Raw genomic sequence first — 24,392 nt, 5'->3', positions numbered from 1 at the left:
CAGCTCTTGCCGTCTTCGGAATTGTGTGGATGATGCTTTTTCGAAAGTCAGATGGTATGTCGCCAGACTCATATATTCTACACCCCAACGTGAATAGTCGTTTTGTTGCCACTTCCCCCAATGATTTTAGTAATTCTGATGGAATGTTATCTATCCCTTCTGCCTTATTTGACCGTTAAAGTCCTCCAAAGCTCTTTTAAATTCCGATTCTAATACTGGATCCCCTATCTCTTCTAAATCGACTCCTGTTTCTTCTTGTATCACATCAGACAAATCTTCACCCTAATAGAGGCTTTCAATGTATTCTTTCCACCTATCTGCTCTCTCCTCTGCACTTAATAGTGGAATTCCCGTTGCACTCTTAGTGTTACAACCGTTGCTTTTAATGTCACCAAAGGTTGTTTTGACTTTCCTGCCACCCTTCCAAGATCACACACACGAGAAAGAATGGTAGGGGGTAGAGCACGACGAGCTTCTCGCAGCACAATAAATAACTTCCCAGTTAATTTACCATCCACATTAACAGTCAGTATAACTATTCACGGATGCGTTAACGCACTCATGTTAGTTGATCTCGATACAATTCTCTTGAACCTCTAATTTCCAGGGTTCCTTTCATATTAATGTCCTCTTCAAATCCTGAATGGTCGCAGCTGAAAACAAGTTCGTTACTGAACGTTAAGGCAAGTTTGTTCATTTCATCTACAAATTTTCGGGGCTATTCGGCAGTTGGCTTTGCATCATCAAGTTGACAGCTTGTTTGAAATTTCTTTACTTTACATCTTCCATTTATGTCTGAAGTTAGGCAACCATTCTCTCCTTCCCTTGAAATCACTGTAATCTATATAATGCGCAGTCTGGTGTGCATGACGTAGTAGGTCACTATCAAGCACATTGTGTAAATTGTATCAAGCATCCCTGAAATGCGACAACATTAGTTCTTCTAACGAGTGCGGCTTGTCCTCCCTTAAATATGCGTAGTTTTTCTTATGCAATTTAATCGAAACCAGTCATTCTTTTTACTGCGGATGACCTTCCAGATTGATAATTATGTTTCTTAGTTGGTCATTGGACAACGATTGTCCTTCCCTACGTTTCACTGGAGACGGTATTTGTGGCTTCCTCTCCGACATGGATAATGAACTACATGGCTCGATGCCCGTTGCAGTACCACTGTTACTTGTTAAACACATATCGTCATCACTGCATTTCTTATGCCCGCACATTGCAGCTTATACGAGACCACACATTCCACTATCTTGTAGAAACGCCAATATTTCTTTCTCACTCTGCGAAATGTCTTGGGTTCCTTTATGACAAAATGTCAACTTCGGCAGTTGTTATTGTATATGTAATGCATTTTTGCTTTTTTCAGCGTTGCCACTTCTCTGCTTTGTATCAACACCACTAGCACTATAGCGCTGTTATGAATTACTGGTTGACTAAGCAAATCCACTCCGTGACATCATGCTGTCCTCGCCATTGGATACTTACAGTCCCATCCCTTGTTGCCATTAGCAGCAAATACTGTGGGTGGCTGTATGGTAGACAATATATGGGGCCCCGAATCTCGTAATAATGGCTGGCCTTTTGCGATCTTGCACCCAAGACGATCCTCGTTAGTAGGATGAAAATTGTAAGACAGTAGGGATGTCTCTTGCTGAACCTTTTGATATACAATTAATCACGTTAGTTCTGACGTTGCCTTCATTACAGTTTTTTGTGAAGATCAGTAAATTACACTTTAATATGCCAGATCATACTTGGAATCTATGCACTGAGTAATTATCTTACTTAGTCGCTTGAAGCCTTAAGCACACATTAACAACGTGTCTGTTTGAAACGTAGACTACAATTATGTCAGTCCAGCCACACGATTATATTCTAGAAACGTTTACATCTGATAATCGAAGTTAAGGTTACTTTTTACAATTAATCAGCATGTAATTCTCTTCCTGTTGATAGTACAGTAGTGTTTGTTGCCTACTTTTCTCCAAATAACACCCTGAAACACCCCAAAAAATTTCAAGTCTCTAGCTCAATAGTCTTTTGTGCACAAAACACACGTCGCAAAATTTAACTCTCGGGATATTCAGTTAAAAATTGTATTTGATCTGTGACTCTTCTCTGTTGATCCTAACACAATCCAGTTGCATAATCTTCTTTTTTACATGTTCTTTATCTTCTCTCTCCTTTTGCTAGTTTCTCCTTCTCATTCTTGCTTATTTCTTTGCCTCAAGGACCCTCTTTTCAATTTCAGCCGCTCTCATGGAATCTGTTTTTAGCAGTGGCTGTCTCAAGTTAAACACAGAAAACATTCCTAGCAACTCTGGAATTTCACCCCTGCTAGCTGCCTCACATTAAAACAAATTACAGGCACAGTAACTCTCGAGAACAATAAAACAGCAGTAACTCAAACTTACAGGATAGTTTTTACAGAAAACAACGCAGGACAAGCAAATATATGGATGGGAAACATCAGAGCATTTCTAAGCCTATCTTCTGACAGGGTTGCCAACTTGAAAAATAGTGGTATGATTTATTTTTCTCGAAAAGGAGTCTAAAGACAACACTGATGTGTGAATGCAGCGTGAATGTGGATATGGGTGTACACTAAGAGACCTTTAAATTGATTTTAAGCCACTTCTTGATGTCCAATAGTATAGTCACGAATTCACCATTGTCTCCAGCAGTGACTAATTTTTTTGCGGTGCATTTCCAAGAAATCTCATCAAATTCAGCTCCTCTTCGTCCATGTTTCATTATCTACTATATATGCTCCGGTATCAGTTGCTTGCGTGTCATTAGTCTCTCGCAAGGAAGTATGTCGTTTGCATGAATACGTCTTTTCTTTTTTGTGTTGCAAATAAATGGGCACCTGAATTATTTCCACAGCCTTGTTTCGTCGTTTACATGGGTATATCCTTTATTATATTTGTTGTAGGCAACTGAATCACTCCCACATCCTGGTTCCACCATTTAATCTTATACGCTTGACTGAAACGAGGAAATGTAAGTTTTCGTGAGAGTAATCAATAGCTGTCTGCTACTCCAGTTTTATCTGGTACTCCAGTTTGGGCAATAGCTGCAGGGTAAGTAGAAAGGCAGAGGTCTAGCTTGGTCATTAGAGCTGGTAGAATAGCACACAAAAGCGTTAAGTTGTTAGATAAAGACGTCCGCATTTTTGGTGGCACCCCTCCCACCAAGGGGTAGCGGCAGCAGTTAGGCTGATCACGGAAGCGGTTCCTGTTCTGGCGGGGCTTGGTGATCTGTGGGTAGTTAAATCAGTGTCAAGTTTTGATTCTTACATGAATTTAGGTAAAAAGCACTTTGTAAATGGATAAGCTGTGCTCCACGTATGAGACAGAGTGAAAGAGACACGATTTCCCAGGCCGGTACGGTAGTGGATTTATTCTAACAATGTAGGGTAAATTTATTACACAAAATTGTGAGAATAGTGAGAACGTTTTTAAATTCGTTCATGAGGTTTGATAAAAAAATACTTTGAGTATGAGTGAGCTAATCATTCTGTGGGATTTAGAACAAAAAAGACGAAAATTATTTGTGTATGAGTGAGCTGGGCACCTTGTATGAGTTAGAACAAAAGAGACTTTGTTTCCCAGCCTAGTATTGCAGTTGATTCATACTAACTATATAAAGCAAATTTGTGAAACGGAATTGTGAGAGCCGTAAGTCTAAATGTAATTTCGTTCGTCAGTGTGGAACTTGCAAGTTGGAGGCTTTGTACAGTCATACTACCACATGATAAATGGTGGAATCAAAGCCCATGCTTTGGTAATTCGTGGTAAATGTGTTCACTTACAGTGTGTGGGTATTGCGTGAGACAAATTTAACGCTACATCACCCGTTGTGTGGCAATTTTTACCATCGATAACTCCTAGCGTCGGTCTTCTATGGTTGGTATGGTGGCTCTCATGTTTACATTGCGCGACGACGACCGACGTTATAAGTTATCGATGGTAAAAATTGCTACGCAAGGGGTGATGTAGCGTTAAATTTGTCCCTCTGTTTTCTGACAAGAGAAACGAATGATTCCACGCAAAACTTTAGCAACAACCCGCACCTCTTTTTACAAGGTTACTTACTAATTTAATCTCAGCTGCTTCCTTGATACCAGTACCACAATAGCTGGAAGTGCATGCCGGAATCTCCGTGTTTTTATATTCCATGGGGTGACCGGTGCCAAGCCCACGATCTGCAATAACCGATGTTTTCTGGTGTTATAAACGTGTGTGACGCTTGTGCTCAGTACAGTGTTCCTCCACAGTTTTGATAGTCTGACCAATATACGGCACGCTACAACTGCATTCCTTACACAAACCAAGATAATCCTCAATAGAACGTAGAAGGACCCCGATGTTAGACGGAAGTCGTAAAACACATTTCACACCAAATTCCCGCAAATTATGACCATGGTGGATGCTCCCTGCATAAGGCAGGAAGGCAATAGACCTCGGTGCCAACTCAGTATTATCATCACTCAGGGAGAATCTCCGGTGGCAGTGGTAGTATTTTACGTAAATATGATATAAAATGTGTTTTGCGACCTTCATCTAAGATTAGGGCCCTTCTCCGTCCCGTTAAGGATGATCATGGTTTGTGTAAGGTGGCTGTCTATCGTATTCCTTGCAGCTGCGGCGTGTCATTTATTGGTCTGACCATCAGTACCGTGGAGGATCGCTGCATTGAGCATAAGCAACATACATGCTTACAACAGCCGAGTATATCGGTTATTGCGGAACATTGACTAGGCACCGGTCATTCCGTGGAATGCAACAGCACGGTGGTTTCGCCGTGCACTTCCAGCTATTGGGATAGTGTCATCAAGGGAGCAGTTGAGTTTATAATAGTAAGTAATCTTTCAAACCGAGATGGTAGTTCTTGCTTAAATTTTGCATGCAATCTTGTTCTCTCTCCTTAAAAAATCAGAGGGACAGAGTTAATGCAGCGTCACCCGTTGTTTAACAATTTTCACTATCCGTAACTCCTGGTGGCGGTCATCTTTGGTTCGTGTAGTGGCGCTGATGTTTACAGTATCTCTCTCTCTCTATCTCTCTCTCTCTTTGTGAGTGTGTGTGTCCTCCTACAGTTTCTCTGTAAACCAATACATTAAATTCACTTGCAAAGCTCTTCTTTGCTGCTGCTTTGCTTGAAAATGGCACGGTAGTCACCTGTTGATACATCGGTGGTTGTCGATTCTGTCACCTGACTGCATTTCCATAAGATATCTGAACATTGTATGCGGCGGGGAAACTCGGGCCTAATAAAACTCGGGCCTAATACTCGTGATATTACGTGCGTGAAAGTGTAGAAGTCGGTGATGGAATATTTCGCATTCTTCTTCCTCAGGTTTGAGAAGGGGATAAGAAAAAATAGCAACCATCTGTGGTATTAGCTCCCAGATTTCTTACTGTGTTGTTTGTCGTGGGTGTGTTGGGTGCAGATGCAACCATTTCAAGATTTTTGATCCTTGGCAGCACTGAGTATTACGTCTAGTCAACACCTTAAGTGTTCTTCGTCGCCACGAAAATGCTGGGACATTTAAATTCAGAAATACGCTTCTTATATTCAACTCTCTGACACTTCAACAGTTCCCAAACTGCCTGTCCCTAGTAAATTTCCACTTGGTCCTAAAACAGAATACCTGTGTGCATGACTCACGACGTACACAGCAATACCACAAAAGGCGTCCAGGTCACAGGCACATCATTGCCAGGTGCCTTCTCAGTTCCGAGGTGGCGCCTCTAGGTGGCTTTCGGCAACCGGGACACTGTATTTGCCTCTATTATGTGAACTGAAAGTGAAAGGGGGAGAAAGGAAAGGGAGGAGAAAAAAATCTTGGTGTCAGTTGAATCGGAACTTCATGCGAAATTGGCAGCGAGGAATGAAAATGTGTGCTCGACTGGAATTCGAGTCCGGCTTCACTTGCTTACTAGGCAGATGCGTTAACTACTGCACCATCCAGACCCTACATATCCCAACTCTCCACGCCTCCCGGCTGATCTACATTCCAACCTATCGCCACGTGCCTGCAGTTCCCATCCATGTCCTACACGTGGATTCATTACCCATCGAAGCGAATCAATTAAACGAATGTATGGTGTCTGTTTTTTTTGGACATATCAAAGAAGGTGTTCTAGTGGACATTGTCAGAAGCTTTCTGTAAGACTATAAATGCTATCAATGTAGGTTTATTTTTACTTAAGATGTCTCCTAAAATAAGTCACGGGGTCAATATTCCCTCGTATCTTCCTACATTTCTCGGGAGTCAAAAGTGGTCTTCCCTGAGGTTAGTTTCTACTGTTTTCCCATTCCTCTGTAAAGAATTCGTGTTATTTTGCAGCCATGACTTATTATACAGATAGTTAGGTAATAATCACATCTGTCAGCAACTACTTTCTTTCTAATTGGCGTTATTACATTCTTCTTGAAGGCTGAGAGTATCTCGCTGGTCTTATGCATCTTGCAAACCAGATGAAATAGTTTTGTCATGTCTGGCTGTCCCAAGGCTGTCGGGTAGTTCCGACGGAATAACGTCTGCTCCAGGGGTGGTGTTCGACTTCAGTCTTTCAATGTTCTGTCAAAATTTTCTCACAGTATCATGTTTCCCAACTTCGTCTGCGTCTTCTCTCCTTTCGATAATATTGCCTTGAAGTTCAGTATCGTTGTATAGATCCTGTATACACTCTTTCCGCTTTTCAGCTTTCCCTTCATTGCTTGGTATCGGTTTTCCGTATGAGCTCTTGATATTCATACAGCTGCTTCAATTTTCTTCAGAGACCTCTATAATATTCCTGTACGTGTTATCCAACTTTCTTCTGGTGAAATAGACTTTTAAATCCATACTTCTGTGCTCTAGACATTCCTGCTTACGTATTTTGCACGTTCCGTCAGTCTCATTTTCTTAGACATTTGTATTTTCTTTCGCCTGCTTCGTTTGCTACATTTTCATATTTTATCCTTGCATCAATTAAATTCAGTATCTCCGGTGATATCCAACGATTTCTGCTAGACTGTCATAACGACACTTGAGTCCAAATCAAAATAATTACAACAGTTATCACTAAAACCGACGCACATCCAGATCAAAACTGATCTCCTGAAAAGAGGGAGGTATATGTGCAAACTTCGAATTATCGAGAATATAGGAACACAAGGTTTTTCAAGAACCTTACAGAAACACGAAATAACAAATAATCCCCCGTTGTCGGGTATGAACTGGCGATCTGCCTTAACCCAGTCAGTGATGCTTACGACTACGCTACTCTCGGTGTACCAGACCTTGAGAAAATATTTACATGTGAATAAGTAAGACTGCACAACGATTTTCTAAACCCGTGTATTTATGCCTTTGAGACAACATTTTTAAAACTTTTGAGGAGAATACGTATCTGTATGTTAAGGTGGGTCAGGATTTATGGACATCTAGGCATTATTAACAGATGTTAGGTGAATGCTGAAGAAATAGGCATGTCCTTAGTAATATTAGAGTGAGACAAGGACGTATTGAATAACTTATCATGCTTTTTTCTTATTTTTTAATGGGCTGTAATAGATACCCCGTGTTTTGAAACTGACTTGCGGTAATGTTTGCTGAGCTTAGGGAAGTTGAAAATTCTGGAATTAGCCCGGCAGCTTCGTCGTCAGTTTAAATGAAGTTTAAAATATGCATGAATGCTGTAATTATCTACAAAAGGGAACAGTTTGAGGAATAGTAAGGAATGCACTGTCAGTCTTTTGTGAACAAGTGTGGGAAGTAATAATCCTTTCTGAAGATAATTTTTCTGTGTACACTTCCTTGCCCCCCCCCCATCAACCATGGACCCTGCTGTTGGTGGGGAGGCTTGCGTGCCTCAACGATGCAGATAGCCATAACGTAGGTGCAACCACAACAGAGGGGTATTTGTTGAGAGGCCAGACAAACATGTGGTTCCTGAAGAGGGGCAGCAGCCTTTTCAGTAGTTGCAGGGGCAACAGTCTGGATGATTGACTGATGTGGACTTGTAACACTAACCAAAACGGCCTTGCTGTTGTGATACTGCGAACGGCTGAAAGCAAAGGGAAACAACACCCGTAATTTTTCCCGAGGGCATGCAGCTTTACTGTGTAGTTAAATGATGATGGCGTCCTCTTGGGTAAAATATTCCGGAGGTAAAATATTCCCCCATTCGGATCTCCGGGCGGGGACTACTCAAGAGGACGAGGTTATCAGGAGAAAGAAAACTGGAGTTCTACGGATCAGAGCGTGGAATGTCACATCCCTTAATCGGGCAGGTAGGTTAGAAAATTTCAAAAGGGAAATGGCTTGGTTAAAGTTAGATAGAGTGGGAATTAGTGAAGTTCGGTGGCAGGAGGAACAAGACTTAGGGTCAGGTGAATACAGGGTTACAAATACAAAATCAAATAGGGGTAATACAGCAGTAGGTTTAATAATGAAGAAAAAGATAGGACTGCGGGTAAGCTACTACAAACAGCATAGTGAAGATATTATAGTGGCCAAGATAGACACGAAGCCCATGCCTACTACAGTAGTACAAGTTTATATGCTCTGCAGATGACGAAGAAATTGAAGAAATGTATGATGAGATAAAAGAAATTATTGAGGTAGTGAAGGGAGACGAAAATATAATAGTCATGGGTGACTGGAATTCGACAGTAGGAAAAGGGCGAGAAGGAAACATAGTAGGTGAATATGGATTGGGGCTAAGAAATAAAAGAGGAAGCTGTCTGGTCGAATTTTGCACAGAGCATAACATAATCATAGCTAACACCTGGTTCAAGAATAATAAAGAAGCTTGTATACATGGAAGAATCCTGGAGATACCAAAAGGTATCAGATAGATTATATAATGGTAAGACAGAGATTTAGGAACCAGGTTTTAAATTGTAGGACATCTCCAGGGGCAGATGTGGACTCTGACGACAATCTATTGGTTATGAACTGTAGATTAAAACTGAAGAAACTGCAAAAAGGTGGGAATTTAAGGAGATAGGACCTGGATAAACTGAAAGAACCAGAGGTTGTACAGAGTTTCAGGGAGAGCATAAGGGAACAATTGACAGGAATGGGGGAAAGAAATACAGTAGAAGACGAATGGGTAGCTCTGAGGGATGAAGTAGTGAAGGCAGCAGAGGATCAAGTAGGTAAAAAGACGAGGGCTGGTAGAAATCCTTGGGTAACAGAAGAAATATTGAATATAATTGATGAAGGGAGAAAATATAAAAATGTAGTAAAAGAAGAAGGAGAAAAGGAGTACAAATGTCTCAAAAATGAGATCGACAGGAAGTGCGAAATGGGTAAGCAGGCATGACTAGAGTTTGTAGAGGCTTATCTCACTAGGGGTAAGATAGATACAGCCTGCAGGAAAATTAAAGGGACCTTTGGAGAAAAGAGAGCCACTTGGACGAATATCAAGAGCTCAGATGGAAACCCAGTTGTAAGCAAAGAGGGGAAAGCAGAAAGATGTAAGGAGTATATAGAGGGTCTATACAAGGGCGATGTACTTGAGGACAATATTATGGAAATGGAGGAGGATGTAGATGAAGATGAATTGCGAGATACGATACTGTGTGAAGAGTTTGACAGAGCACTGAAAGACCTGAGTCGAAACAAGGCCCCAGGAGTAGACAACATTCCATTAGAACTACTGGCGCCTTGGAAGAGCCAGTCCTGACAAAACTCTACCATCTGGTGAGAAAGGTGTAAGAGACAGGCGAAATACCCTCAGACTTCAAGAAGAATATAATAATTCCAATCCCAATGAAAGCATGTGTTGACAGATGTGAAAATTACCAAACTATCAGTTTAATAAGCCACAGCTGCAAAATACTAACGCGTATTCCTTACAGAAGAATGGAAAAACTGGTAAAAGCCGACCTCGGGGAAGATCAGTTTGGATTCCGTAGAAACACTGGAACACGTGAGGCAATAACGACATTACGAATTATCTTAGAAGCTAGATTAAGGAAAGGCAAACCTACGTTTCTAGCATTTGTAGACTTAGTGAAAGCTTTTGTCAATGTTGACTGGAATACTCTCTTTCAAATTCTAAAGGTGGCGGCGGTAAAATACAGGGATCGAAAGGCTATTTACAATTTGTACAGAAACCGGATGGCCGTTATAAGAGTCGAGAGGCATGAAAGGGAAGCAGTGGTTGGGAAGGGAGTCAGACAGGGTTGTAGCCTCTCCCCAATGTTATTCAATCTGTATATTGAGCAAGCAGTAGAGGAAACAAAAGAAAAATTAGCAGTAGGTATTAAAATCCAGGGAGAAGAAATAAAAACTTTGAGGTTCGCCGATGACATTGTAATTCTGTCAGAGACAGCAAAGGACTTGGAAGAGCAGTTGAACGGAATGGACAGCGTCTTGAAAGGAGGATATAAGATGAACATCAACAAAAGTAAAACGAAAATAATGGAATGTAGTCGAATTAAGTCGGGTGATGCTGAGGGAATTAGATGAGGAAATGAGTAGTAAAGGAGTTTTGCTATTTGGGGGAGCAAAATAACTGATGATGGTCGAAGTAGAGGGTATATAAAATGTAGACTGGCAATGGAAAGGAAAGCGTTTCTGAAGAAGAGAAATTTGTTAACATCGAGTATGGTTTTAAGTGTCAGGAAGTCGTTTCTAAAAGTATTTGTATGGAGTGTAGCCATGTATGGAAGTGAAACATGGACAATTAATAGTTTGCACAAGAAGAGAACAAAAGCTTTAGAAACGTGTTGCTACACAAGTATGTTGAAGATTAGGTGGGTAGATCACGTAACTAAAGGGGAAGTGTTGAATAGGATTGGGGAGAAGAGAAGTTTGTGGCACAACTTGACTAGAAGAAGGGATCGGTTGGTAGGACATGTCCTGAGGCATCAAGGGAACATAAATTTAGCATTGGAGGGCAGCGTGGAGGGTAAAAACCGTAGAGCGAGACCAACAGATGTATACACTAAGCTGATTCAGAAGGATGTAGGTTGCAGTAGGTACTGGGAGATGAAGGAGCTTGCACAGGATAGATTACCATGGAGAGCTGCATCAAACCAGTCTCAGGACTGAAGGCCACAACAACAACAAACTTCCTTGACTCTTCGAAGATAGCTAAACTAAAATAACACTATTCACATACGTATTTGTACTTCTGAAGTGAACTGAGCATGATTACCTTTAGTTGGTTTTCTGAAGCACTGTGGGTAGGAGCTATAATTTACATGTTGTTTGAAAGTCTCCTGAGATCTTTTAAGGAAACTGGCATAATTTAGCAATAAAGTGTAATGAATGAGCAAAGTACTGTGTGTTTTATAGAGGAGATACTTATTTCAAACGCTTATTTATTAAACTGTAAAACGTACAACTATGAAATTTGGGAAACATATTTACGACTATATCAAGTTTAGATCACATATGTTCTCAATATGTCCTCCATCAGTGACACAAACAAAATCACATCGATACACAAATTCTTCCCTTACTTGGGTAAGCATGTATATCATCACTAATCTTATGGTTACAGATAGTTCTTCAACTTTTCTGGTTCCTGTAGTAGAGCTGGTGCATAAACACTGTCCTTAATAAAACGCCACAGGATGAAGTCACATGGCATCAAATCCCGTGACGCCAGCTGAGAAATGCTAAGTCGCCAGCTGTGTCTACCAGTCCAACGTCTCGATAGAGTTTCATTCGGATATTCACACGCTTGGTGCCTTCAGCGACAGGCTGCCCCATCCTGTTGAAAAATGAAGCTGTCATGGTTCAACCTAGCAGACGACTATTTTCCTAGTAGGGCAAGATACGATTACCGTTCACCATGTTTGCATCAAATAAGAATGATCCATAAACAGTTGAGTGAGACATCGCCCAAAACACATTGGCTTTGAGTGAATCTCGTAAAAGTTCAATGTGTTCTGCAGGCTCCAAACTCTTGTAATGTGTTTGTCTACTTTCCAACTAAGCTATAATGACGCTTCATCACTGAACAAGATGCATCGTACGAAAGTGTTACCATCGTAAATACGCTTCTGACGCTCATCAGGAAATGTCACACGTTTGCGTTCGTCACCATGACATAGTGTCACTAACATCTGCAATTTATACAGTTACATAACCAGCCAACTACTCAAAACACGCCAAACTGTAGGCAGTTGTAACTCCCAACTGGCACGACGAGTTAATGTAGTAAGATTACATTGGAAAGCGGTTTGGAGTCACTCAACGATTTCATGGCAAACATTAGGGCGTCCAGGTCTCTTTCCCTCACATACGCAAGCTGTGTCTACGAACTGGTGGTACATCTGCAAATGTTCCTCCCATTCGAAGGATCAGTTTGGTACCTCCATATGAAACGCCGTTGCACTATAGTCACGGAATTACATTTCGCAAAACAGAAGACAGCCAACATCTAGCGACATGAATATCCACTAGTAAACGTAGACATTCCTCCAAAAACCGACAAGTGGCGCAGCAATCGATAATTTGGACAAAATAATATGTTATAATGGTTATATATTTTTGAAACACCCAGTCTGTAATCAAGAATATTTCGCAGGTGTTTAACTAAGAGTGAAAACCTGTTTCTCTGATGAAAGTGCATTGTTGCATATTGCTATAAGAGATAGAGATCACAATCAAACTAGTACACAGTGGAGACAACATTAATTTTTCGTTACGTTTTTTGTGCTAATGTGCAGTGGATTTTATTTTTTAGTTTTGCTGCAGTATTTAGAATAATACTGGGTGATATGAGGTCTAGGTCTTTTTTAAGTCTGACCTCTTATTTTGTATTTAATGTATGTAAATATGTGGGATCTGTATTTCAAGTTGTTTATTGCAGGTTTCCAGTACGTTCATTACCAGTCAGTGATTTAAGAACCGGCAGATGAAGGCATATTTGGCAATCTTCTGGTGTCCTACAAGAGATGATGTTGTTATACTGTATAAAGAAATGTGATTTTACTCAGTTGAGTATTTGAAACTTGAGAAGCAGATTCATAAATTAATCCTTTCTCTGTATTTTCATGTAAGTTTCAGATTTGACAGAAGATTGAATGAGAGGATATTTCCAGATAATGAATGGCTGCTGAATACATAAATTAGTTACAATTTATTCTGTTCTATTGAGTCCTTAATTCTAATACATATACGCTTCGGACTTCGAAAAAAAATGAGGTATGGGCTGACTTGGTATTGGTATTCAACAGTCTAGACTATGAGTTTAGACTTCTTGTGCTTCTGTGATCCTTTACAGAGTTTATCTGATGAATAATTTCATGTTCTAGAGTAATTATTTCCATTTTACTGCCTCGTTTCCTTCAACTTTGAACACTTGGCTAAATTTTTGAGCTTTCTGAAGTTCCTGTGTGATGTAGAGGAGGTATTACGAACAGTGTTATCCTTCGTCTTGCTAGTCTGATGCTTTATAACGAATTGCTGGTGAATTATCAGGAGAAATCTTCATTTTAGGTAGAAATAACATTTGCAATTCTTTTGCAGATGTATGTGATGACTCGTTTTTTTAGATTGTTTCTTGTTCATTGACACTTCTATTATCATTCATTGTGTAATGGAGAAACTTACAACAAGTCTACAACGACAATTAGCTTGGAAGGTGTCAAGTGGTAGGTGTATTTTGATGGAGCAGACTGATTCTAGTGTCATTCTGTCTACATTTGTTACTCAGGATCATGTGAGTGTGGCTTAAAATAATTCAGTTATCATGTCAGTTATTCATATGGAGAGTGTTGAATCCAGTGAAACTAGCCTCAATGCTCCAGATGTTAGTGGAATCACAATGAATTTTCCAGGAACTTTCGAACTAGGAAACAGTATGTTGCAGGGCAAAGATAAGTTCTAGACTGCTGTACAATAGCCTTTAAGGGGAATCTAGGCACAGTCTGCAAGAGTAAAAGTAATTTTAGGACTGTTGTACCATCGCTTTTGTGACGAATCTAAGATGGCGTGCTAAAAAGTAAAAAAAGGTAAACGCTGTTAACATTCTACATCTTTATTCCTCATGTCTACACATTTATGTGTTAACACAGTCACCCTGGCAACGAAAACTTGCCTCTCAACTGGAACCCGGTTTAATGATACAGTCACTATAGAATGTCTTAATCTGCTGACGAAGCCACAGTCTCACCTTCGTTTGCACCAATTCACTACTGTCGAAGTGAAGTCCTCGAAGGTCTTCTTTGAATTTTGCAAGCAGATGAAAATCAGATGGGGCCAAGTCGGGATTTATGCAGGATAATCGATGCCAATGAACACAATGCGTCGCATTTTTACATCTGTTACAGCTACCGTTTGTGCCCTGTCACTGTCAAAGTGAAGGAGAGGATGCTCCATTTATGGACGAAAGCTTTGAATTCGAAACTCGATTACAACAAGCAGTTTCTCACGTACCGACATATTTGCGATACACACCGTCAAGTTACAGCCTATGACTCGGAGTCCCATGGCGGGAGAGGGCTGCAAATTAGCTGGCGTGAAGAATAAGTAGGTGGAATGTTAACGCCGTTTCTTTATTTAAAAACTTTATGTATTTTCACATAAAATATTTAGACATTACTTTTCGAATATAGATGTTAGGTCTTACTGTGATGTGTGTTCAGTTGAGAGCATATTTCAGTCAGTCATTGTCTATCATTTAGTGATGTTTTGTTCGATGGGGATTTGCCCACTTTTGCAATGCCATAATTTAGCGCTGCCAGGATATATTCATCCTCATACAAAATTTATTGATGTAAGTGGTATTCCACTCTTTAATTTTATAAGAAAAACAGAAATCTAAAAGCTAAAAATTTCTAGTAAAAATATTTCTAGTAAATGCAATCCATCAGTAATAACAAACTTAAATATAATAATACTTACTTTAAAGCTAAAAATTTTGCTGTAAGTTTAGAATATAAGGAACCTCTAAATGTTATATATTAAAACCTGTGGATGATGAAGGTAACATTTATTTAGCTGATCTTAAAGGGACCACTAATTCAGGACCCTTTCCGATTCACAACCTCACACTATATTTATCAATGAATCTCGCTTATATTCTTTAGTTCTTAAATCAAGAAAGGGGAACCTAGATTACTTACAAGATGGATTACCCATAAAGTTTTGTCTCTGAGTCAAAAACATAGAGAGTATAAAATAAAGGATGATGTAAATGGACTTCATGAAGGTCGAATAGTTCATATAAAAGATATGAAAATTAACGATAATTACATACAAAAATAAGATGAAAATTTAATTGGACATCTAAAATATTAACACACTAAAAGAGTGTAAGTGAATAAACTTCTCCACATATTGTTCTTCAAGCAACTAATCAAGATTTAACAGCACCATTTCTAATTTCAAGATTATATGATAACATGAGAAATAAGTGTTAAGTTATTGGATCACAAAAAAGACTACAAAAACATGTAATTCTAACTAGAAACAGACCCCCTAATTGTGAAGCCATGTTATGGCTTGTTTATTACCCTAATTCAATAGATCTATATCAAAGAATTAAAGACAATTTTATAACTGATTATAAATGCATTTATTTTAATACATTAAATTTTCTAGAATAATTTGTTAAACATATAATAAATTATATCCTTTAGGTATTCATATTAATTTTCAATATTACTCTCTTTCAAATAACTAGTTTTATGAAACTTATAAATACTTTTATTTTATGACAATAATTTTGATACCCAATAATTATAAAGATTATCTGAACCATGCCTACTAGCAAGAACATTATCTCTTCTTTTTGGTAACTTTTTTATTAGATAAATATCTGAAATTTTTTTTGTAGTACTTGCTCATTAAAATTGCCTTTTACATCATTGAGTGTATGCATATCTGGATCTGAGAATATAATACATTCAATTTCGAAATTTTTTGTGGACCAATCTGGCAATATAGAAATTTCAAAAAATTCTTTCAGTTGTCATATTTCAGTTTAATCTCGAACTTAATATATTGATTTATTATTCTATATAACTTTTATTAATCAAAAACTTTTATCATTAACTCATTAATAATTAATTTATTAACTCACTTTTATTGTTGCAAGTTTTGAATTATTCTACTCATCAACCAATTTCTTAACTAAATAAAAACAAATTCAATAAACTTGAAGAGCAAATTTTTCCCCAATTTTTCTTTTAATGTTGCATTAAATTTTTCAACAGAATATGTTTTTATATCTGAAAAGATTGATTAATAATTAACTTTATATATTGTTAATATATTCTTGAAATTATTTATTATAAAATCATTACTATTATCAGTTTGTAATTTTTTCCAGCATTTAGCTCTAAATTATTTTCGAAAGATTCTGAAATACTTTTACCAGTATTGTCACTAAAAGAACAGCCCAAAACATTTTCGCACAACATCAGTTATATTTAATATATTTTGTGTCCTTTATTAATTATGTAATACATTTCCATTTACCAGAATATATCTCTGCTAAGCTGCTTGTGACAATTAATCTAAACCAAAGAAATAACATTACTTGTTTTAAAATTTTTTCTCTTGAAGTAATACAATTGATTAATGATAATATCACAAATATTAGGCTCCAAACCATCATCTCCAAAATGATAAAATTTAGTTTTCTTATTTTATAATATTTACTAAGACCTTCAATTCTTTATCTTTCATTTTGGGTTGTTTTCCTTTGACAGTGATAAGATAGTGTGAACTCTTTGATTTCAAACAGCAAATATTTTAATCAAAGGAATATAAGAGTGAATTTCACCAAGAATAATTATTCTTACATTCTCATGGAACAATTTTAACAGAATCTTTAATCTTATAGTGAAAAAAGTTGTTTTATCGACTGTTGTTGATTGTGTAGTAGCAGTTTTCATAAAGATTCTCAAAGGCATTGATTTAGGTCCCAAAATTATTAAAGGCTAAATCTTTTCTACGTTTTCACCAGCAACAATACCTTCTTAAGCAGAAATAGATACTGAAAGTGGTCTATTTTTTGCAAATTTCCTGTCATAAACGCAAGTTCAAATATTTGTTTATCACATACCTTCATCCATGACATATTAATCCTATATAGAGCGTAATTAATGGTTGTGGATGCATTATTTATCTTTTCATGGTCATCATCTATGGTGACATCACCAAGTGCATTACATTTACTGAATTGTGAGAAAATCTTGGTGTATTCATCCTTTTAACAAGACTCTTTCGTTCTTTTCAGTGGATATAGTGGTCTAACTGTGTGATCATGCTTGCATATTCGGGTTTAGTAACAATGTGTTTCATTTTGTAATATAGTTTTGTAACTGCATCATTGTCACTCATAAGGTGTCTTAGGCTGAGCAGCCAACTTCTATAAAAACAAATGGAGCTCTTAGTAACCCCAAAGATCTCATCCAATTTCTTATCGAACTGTTTGATTACTTTTCAGTTATCTAATTTGTATTTTCAATTTTTTTGTCTGTTTTAGAGTTGTTTGTCTAATTCATGTTATTAGTTTGCCTAATTCTTATTATTAATTTTTGATTCATATTCTTTACTAATTTCTGATTCAATTTTTTTATAATTTTTTTGTTCTGTTCCTCCTAAACTAATTTTTTTTAAATCATGTACATCAATTTTTGATTATAATTACGATTCTTATGTTTTTCCTAATTCATCAAAATGTTTATTTCCAAAAATGCCCTTGCATGAAATTTAATCTGGTAATAGTTTAAATGCACATAAACATAAATAACCACAAGTAAATTCATAAAAAATTTTGTATTCACACATCATTGTAATATGGAAGATTTTTCCAAATAATTTTGTAGTTCATGTCATACAATTCCAACAAATGAATGAAACACAATATTTTCAACATTATTGTTATAGTAGCATATCAAACACGTACCTATATTACTAGAGATATCTAAATTTATAATTCCACATTCAAAATATTATGATTTATTTGGTGATTAATGAATATTAAAATCACCTCTCAAATGCTTAGTTTGTAACTGCACAGCAGGATTTTATATGTTAAATTTTGATAAAGGTTGTTACATTTTTTAATGATTTCTTGGAATTTTTTATTCCCATTTCTTTTACTACAGATCCTCCCTTCTCTATTGCTATATTATATCTTTTTTATTCATCTAATTCAGCATCAATTTTGTTTATTGCGAAATGATATTGTAATGCCAGCTGTGTCACTGGTTCATAATGCTAGTAAAAGTGGTAAAAATCACCTTACAATTTTCTTTGTTGTTAACTATCAAAGACTTCTTTGACTACAAGTATAATTAGTGTCACAAGTAATTTTCCACCAGCTTTATTATCTGTCATTCTTTTCTGAGCATCAGCAAGGGAATTAATATTCGAAAAGACTTGGATTTGTTTAATTTTAATTGCTTTGGGTTTATTTTCATCACTCAGTAATCAAGAATATTTCATACCAAAATTATTCATTTACATGGACTAAAAATTGTAAGGACTTAAAAAATGTATTTTGATTAAAAATTTTATATAATTACCTTATTCATAAATTTTAAATTATTTGATTTAGAACTACCTTGTTTAAGATATGTGTACTCCCCAATATTTTTCATCTACTTCCAATCCTAATTTTTGTTTACCAAAAATTACTCCTTCTGTTGCTGCTGCTAGTTTTCTGCTGATGAGGAGTCTTCTTTTGCAACATTTAAAAATTGGTTATGTGTTTCATATCTCATATCTATTTCTTTATTGTCTCCTTAAATAACATGAAGCTTTTTATGAGATTCATCTAATTTATTTATTCCTTGGGCACCTTTAACTAATTTTCCTCTAATTTTGTTCCCAGACCACAATAACAGTAACCAGGAAGGTCCTTTTCAGAGCGTTTTTGGTAATTCAACAATTTCCATACCTTTACCACATTATTCTGATTTCTAAAATGTATGTGGTAAATTATTCATAAATCCATCAGTCTCTCGAGAGACACGTTCTTCCTAAAACATGTCACTACTGGCACAGTACACAAGGCAATTATGCGAATCTCAAAAATGGTTCAAACGGCTCTGAGCACTATGGGACTTAACTGCTGAGGTCATTAGTCCCCTAGAACTTAGAACTAGTTAAACCTAACTGACCTAAGGACATCACAAACATCCATGCCCGAGGCAGGATTCGAACCTGCGACCGTAGCGGTCTTGCGGTTCCAGACTGCAGCAACTTTAACCGCACGGCCACATCGGCCGGCTATGCGAATCTCTTCCGAGGCAGTAGGAAATGATGGAGTGAGCATTGCCATGATTAAGAATGTCGTAGACACTATTATTCCAGTTACCACAGATATCTTCAACCTGTCTCTTGTCAGAAGTACATATCCTACTGAGTGGAAGCAAAGTTTAATTCAACCTATACCCAAGACTGACAACCCTAAGTCGCCAGGTGACTACAGGCCGATCAGCATACTACCTGCAATATCTGAAGCCCTAGAATACATTGTTCATGAACAGCTGACGGATTACCTCAAAACTCATAACATCCATGACAAATATCGGTCAGGCTTTCGAAAGCACCATAGTACAGCAACTGCATTAATCAAAGTAACTCATGACATTAAACATGCTATGGACAGACGTGAAGCTACCGTCCTAACACTGCTTGACTTTAGCAAGGCTTTTGATACAGTTGACTTTGATATATTACTAATTAAAATGAAACAGCTGAATTTTTCAAACAGCGCAATACACTGGTTCGACAGCTACCTCAAAAACAGAAGTCAACAAGTCATTTGTGGGTTGAAAAAGTCATCATGGTAAAACGTGCGCTCTGGAGTTCCCCAAGGCTCCGTCCTTGGTCCATTACTCTTCTCACTGTACATTAATGATATTTCTTCAGTGATTCACTCCTGCAACTACCATCTATATGCCGACAACATCCAACTGTACATAAATGAGAGCCCCAAGAACATTGCTGACGCAGTATCGAGTATGAACGCACATATTTGCTCTGTTTCTCGATGGGCACAGAACCTAGGTCTGAAACTAAACCCCAAGAAATCCCAGGTCATACTTATATCTCATCCAAAGTTAATCAGCCGGTACTTTCGCGAAACAGTCCCTCAAATACTCCTCAATGGTACCCAACTACCACACCAAAAAACAGTAAAAGACCTTGGAATAATCTTGGATGAACACCTAAACTGGGAAGAACAAACAGTCACAGCTTGCCGGATATCGCTCTCCTCCCTCCATGCAATTAAAAAATTTAGAAAAATATTTCCAACCCATGTTAAACAAAAATTAGTCCAAACACTGGTCTTGCCTAATCTTTACTACTGTGATGTAGTTCAACACGGCGCAAATAGTGAAAATTCGAGATGCCTCGAGCTAGTGATGAATGCTTGCGTTAGATACGTGTGCAATATACGGTTGTAGGATCATATCAGTCCTTCATACTCCCAGCTAGGTTGGATACGCCCACATAAGGCAAGCGATCTCCGCACGATGTGCTTACTTGATCGATTTCTTAGCCACTGGCGCCCCTAATACTTATCTTCTCACACTAAACACCTATCATCATTCCACAACCGAAATACCAGATCAGATACGTCCAGCATCTTGGCTGTACCTTTACATAACACAAAATCTTTCTCCGTGTCATTCTCCATCTCAGCCATACGACTAAGGAACGTGCTCCCCTGTGACCTGCGTCTTATCCAGAACCACTCAACTTTCAAGAGGGAACTCAAAACTTACATATTAGGGACGGTATAGCCACCATTGTTGTGCCCCTCTCATCTCTTTCTTCCACCTCTCCATCATAGCTTCGAATTTTACCATTCTATTTCTCTTCCTCTAACCTATCTACCTCTTCTATATCTCTTTCACCCCATTCTATCGTCTTATGTCTCTACTCGATGAGAATAACTCACAAGCTGTAAGAACATAACGAGAAAATTCCCAACTAGCAATAGGACTGACATTCATAAAAGAAAAATATGTTTACTTTCATATACATAGTCATTAGTATTATTATTATTATTATTATTATTATTATTATTATTATTATTATTATTATTATTGATTGTTATAATTATTTCTTTGATTGTTATAATTATCATTGTACTACTGTTATAATCTCTTCGCTGATCACTGTGCTGTTGCAGCGAGTACAAATATCGTCCGACAACCCAGGAAATAGTGTCATGCTCAGTGTTTGTTCAACATTTCCCATCTTGTTGATGGGTCAATTAATGTTGTGATTTGTGCTGAGAAGAGTTTTACCTCTGCTCGGTAGAGCATTTACCCATCCTTATTGGGATGGTGGTCTGACTATGGTAAGCATCGGATCCACAAAACGCTGATTGAACTGCAAGAGCGAGAGACTCTTGGAACACATAGTTTTACTATACTGTTTTTTGTGAATTGAATGCTCGTGCAAATGATGCCCTTCTTAGGGTCGCTGGTGGTTGGAGGATCAAGTTCCTGATGATTAAGAAGCAACATATGTAAGGATTGAAGGTGCAGTCCAAGCCACGTTGTTCCCCTTCACGTCTTTGTACCACCTGCTTAGCCATCACACTCGTCGTCGTCGATCTCTTATTACATCCCTCAGTGCTGATGATGGCCGTTCACTACACAAGGGCCGGCTGGTGTGCCCGAGCGGTTCTAGGCGCTTCAGTCTGGAACTGCGCGACTGCTACGGTCGCAGGTTCGAATCCTGCCTCGGGCATGGATGTGTGCGATGTCCTTAGGTTAGGTAGGTTTAAGTAGTTCTTAGTTCTAGGAGACTGATGACCTCAGAAGTTAAGTCCCATAGTGCTCAGAGCCATTTTTGACTACACATGGTGAAGTTACTCAAGCTTTACAGCAACACTACGCACCAGATGACACCGTATAGCCGCCCATCCGATGCTAATTTCGTGACCCTCGATGAGATGATTACACCTGACCAGAATTCAGCGTTTTAGCGGATTTTTTGGAAAGTACAGTGTCTTTTTTATTTCTAATTCCTCTTCCCCTATGTCCCCTGCTCCGGACGGCCTTCTGAAAGAATTTCATTTACATTTGTGAAATCCAGGGGGTTCTACATTTACTTCCATTTTAAACGAGATTTTTCGAGGGAGCACTGCGCCTGCAAGCTTCAAGGTGTGCAAAATTGTTATTCTGAAGCATGATGGCCGTTTAACAGCTGCTGATTTTTGTAACCTGACACCACTCAATTTTCATTACACAACTTTTGCATGGTCTGTGTCGTGTCGGCAGACTTGTCAACACTACGCACACTAATTGAAAGAGGCGGCCAAGATGCACGCGCTAACTCACGCAGGCGGGCGTTAGGTCTGAAACAGGATACGTAATGAATGCTATAAAGAAAAGTATGTAGCTTCTGGAATACTTAACTTTAATCCATCATTTGTATACAGCGTTCTTGATGATACAAGTGAGACTCTCTCTAGATAAATGCAATATAATGCTAATGGCGCCTTGCTAGGTCGTAGCCATGGACTTAGCTGAAGGCTACTGTAACTGTCTCTCGGCAAATGAGAGAAAGGCTTCGTCAGTGTAGTCGCTAGCAAAGTCGTCCGCATAAATGGGGCGAGTGCTACTCCATATCTCCAGACCTGCCTTGTGGTGGCACTCGGTCTGCGATCACTGACAGTAGCGACACGCGGGTCCGACATGTACTAATGGACCGCGGCCGATTTAAAGCTACCACCTAGCAAGTGTGGTGTCTGGCGGTGACACCACATTCCTCCCCCGAAAATCGGCGAACGGTCGTGTTATAAGGCTTCCGCCTGCCGTGGGGAGGACCCCATGTTGACGTATGCGATGAAGTGGGGAGCCTAACAACAGGCGAGGCTGTGCCACCCGCACCCGGCCATTCGGTCCGAGGGGAGCTAGGAAACGCCTGAAAACCTAGTCCAGGGTGCACGTCAACATGCGGTGTATGCGCCCTTAAAGAGACAGGAGGGGCCGAAGGGTCGACCTCCATTGCGTCGGGGTACCCGACGCGCAAAGACGCCATGTGGTCCGGAGCGGGCAAGAGTTCCATGGCGGAGAACAGCTGGTCACGGGAAGCGATCGGCGGCGCGTGATCCAGGGAGGCGCTTGGCGGCTGCAGCGATGCGTCCACTGCGGGCGGCGCAGGCGGGAGAACAGGCCGCGGTGGCGGCGGCGGCGGCGGCGCGTCGCCATGGGGCAAAATGGAAGGCAGCGTCGGTAACACCTGGGGATGAGGCGAGCCAGTACATGGGTCCCCAGGGCGCTGACCGGGCGGCACCGTCGCTGAAAGCAGACGGGGAGCGGCAGAACCCGTGCGACGCCAGAGGCGCAGCTGATTGAGATGCCGACGCACCTCACCAGAGGCCCCCAAAACCAAATACATCGCGCGGCCGAGGCAGCGAAGAATGCGCCCTGCGAGCCAAAGCCGTGAACCGCGATAGTTGCGATAGTATACAACGTCGCCAGGAGCAAAAGCAGGAGTCTGCCGCTGCACAGGAACCTGATGCGGCGGATGCAGCAAAGACATCAAGGTTTGATGAGGACGACCGTGGAGCAACTCAGCCGGCGAGCGACCATCTCGGGGCTGAGAGCGATACGAAGACAAAAAGAGCAACAACGCATCCTCCCGAGAATGCGACTCTTTCAGCTTCAACATCTGTGACTTGAAAGTCCGGACCAATCTTTCAGCGGCACCGTTTGACTGAGGCGAAAACGGCGTGGATGTCAGATGTTGAATACCATTAGCCTTGCAGAATGACAAATTCTGCGGACATAAATTGTGGGCCATTGTCGGAAACAATAGTCTGTGGAAGACCTTCAATGCAAAAGACGCAGATAACGCTTGGATGGTGGCAGATGACGTCGTGGAAGACATCCGGACAACAAAAGGAAAATTACTGAAAGAATCGACCACAACCATCCATCGAGCATTCTAGAATGGACCAGCAAAATCGATGTGCAAGCGTTGCCAAGGGGAAGTGACTTTCGGCCATGCAAAGAATTTCCGCGGTGGTGCGGATTGTTGTTCGGCACACGCCATGCAAGAAAAGCACATATTCGTAATCGCAGCATCGATTCCGAACCAAGTACAGTGCTGACGAGCAAGTTGTTTCGTTCGCACTATACCCCAATGTCCTTGGTGGAGAAGCCGTAAGACAGAAGACTGTAACGAACGTGGGACCACGACTCTGGACTGATCATTATCAGAACGCAACAACAAAACACTACGTCGTACAAAAAGTCTCTCCTTGTGAGCAAAAAATCGGCGAACCAGCGGATCCTCAATCCGCGACTTCGACAAGGGCCATTGAGTAGCAACAAAACGCCAAACGGTAGCAAGGACAGGGTCAGCAGCTGTGGCTGTAGCTACACGAAGAAAATCAATCGGAAACGATTCGACCACGTCATCGGTTTCCAAATCA

The sequence above is a fragment of the Schistocerca serialis genome, chromosome 7, assembly GCF_023864345.2.
Source record: "Schistocerca serialis cubense isolate TAMUIC-IGC-003099 chromosome 7, iqSchSeri2.2, whole genome shotgun sequence".
In the NCBI taxonomy this organism is placed as follows: domain Eukaryota; kingdom Metazoa; phylum Arthropoda; class Insecta; order Orthoptera; family Acrididae; genus Schistocerca; species Schistocerca serialis.
Note: the sequence above shows the minus strand (reverse complement) of the source record.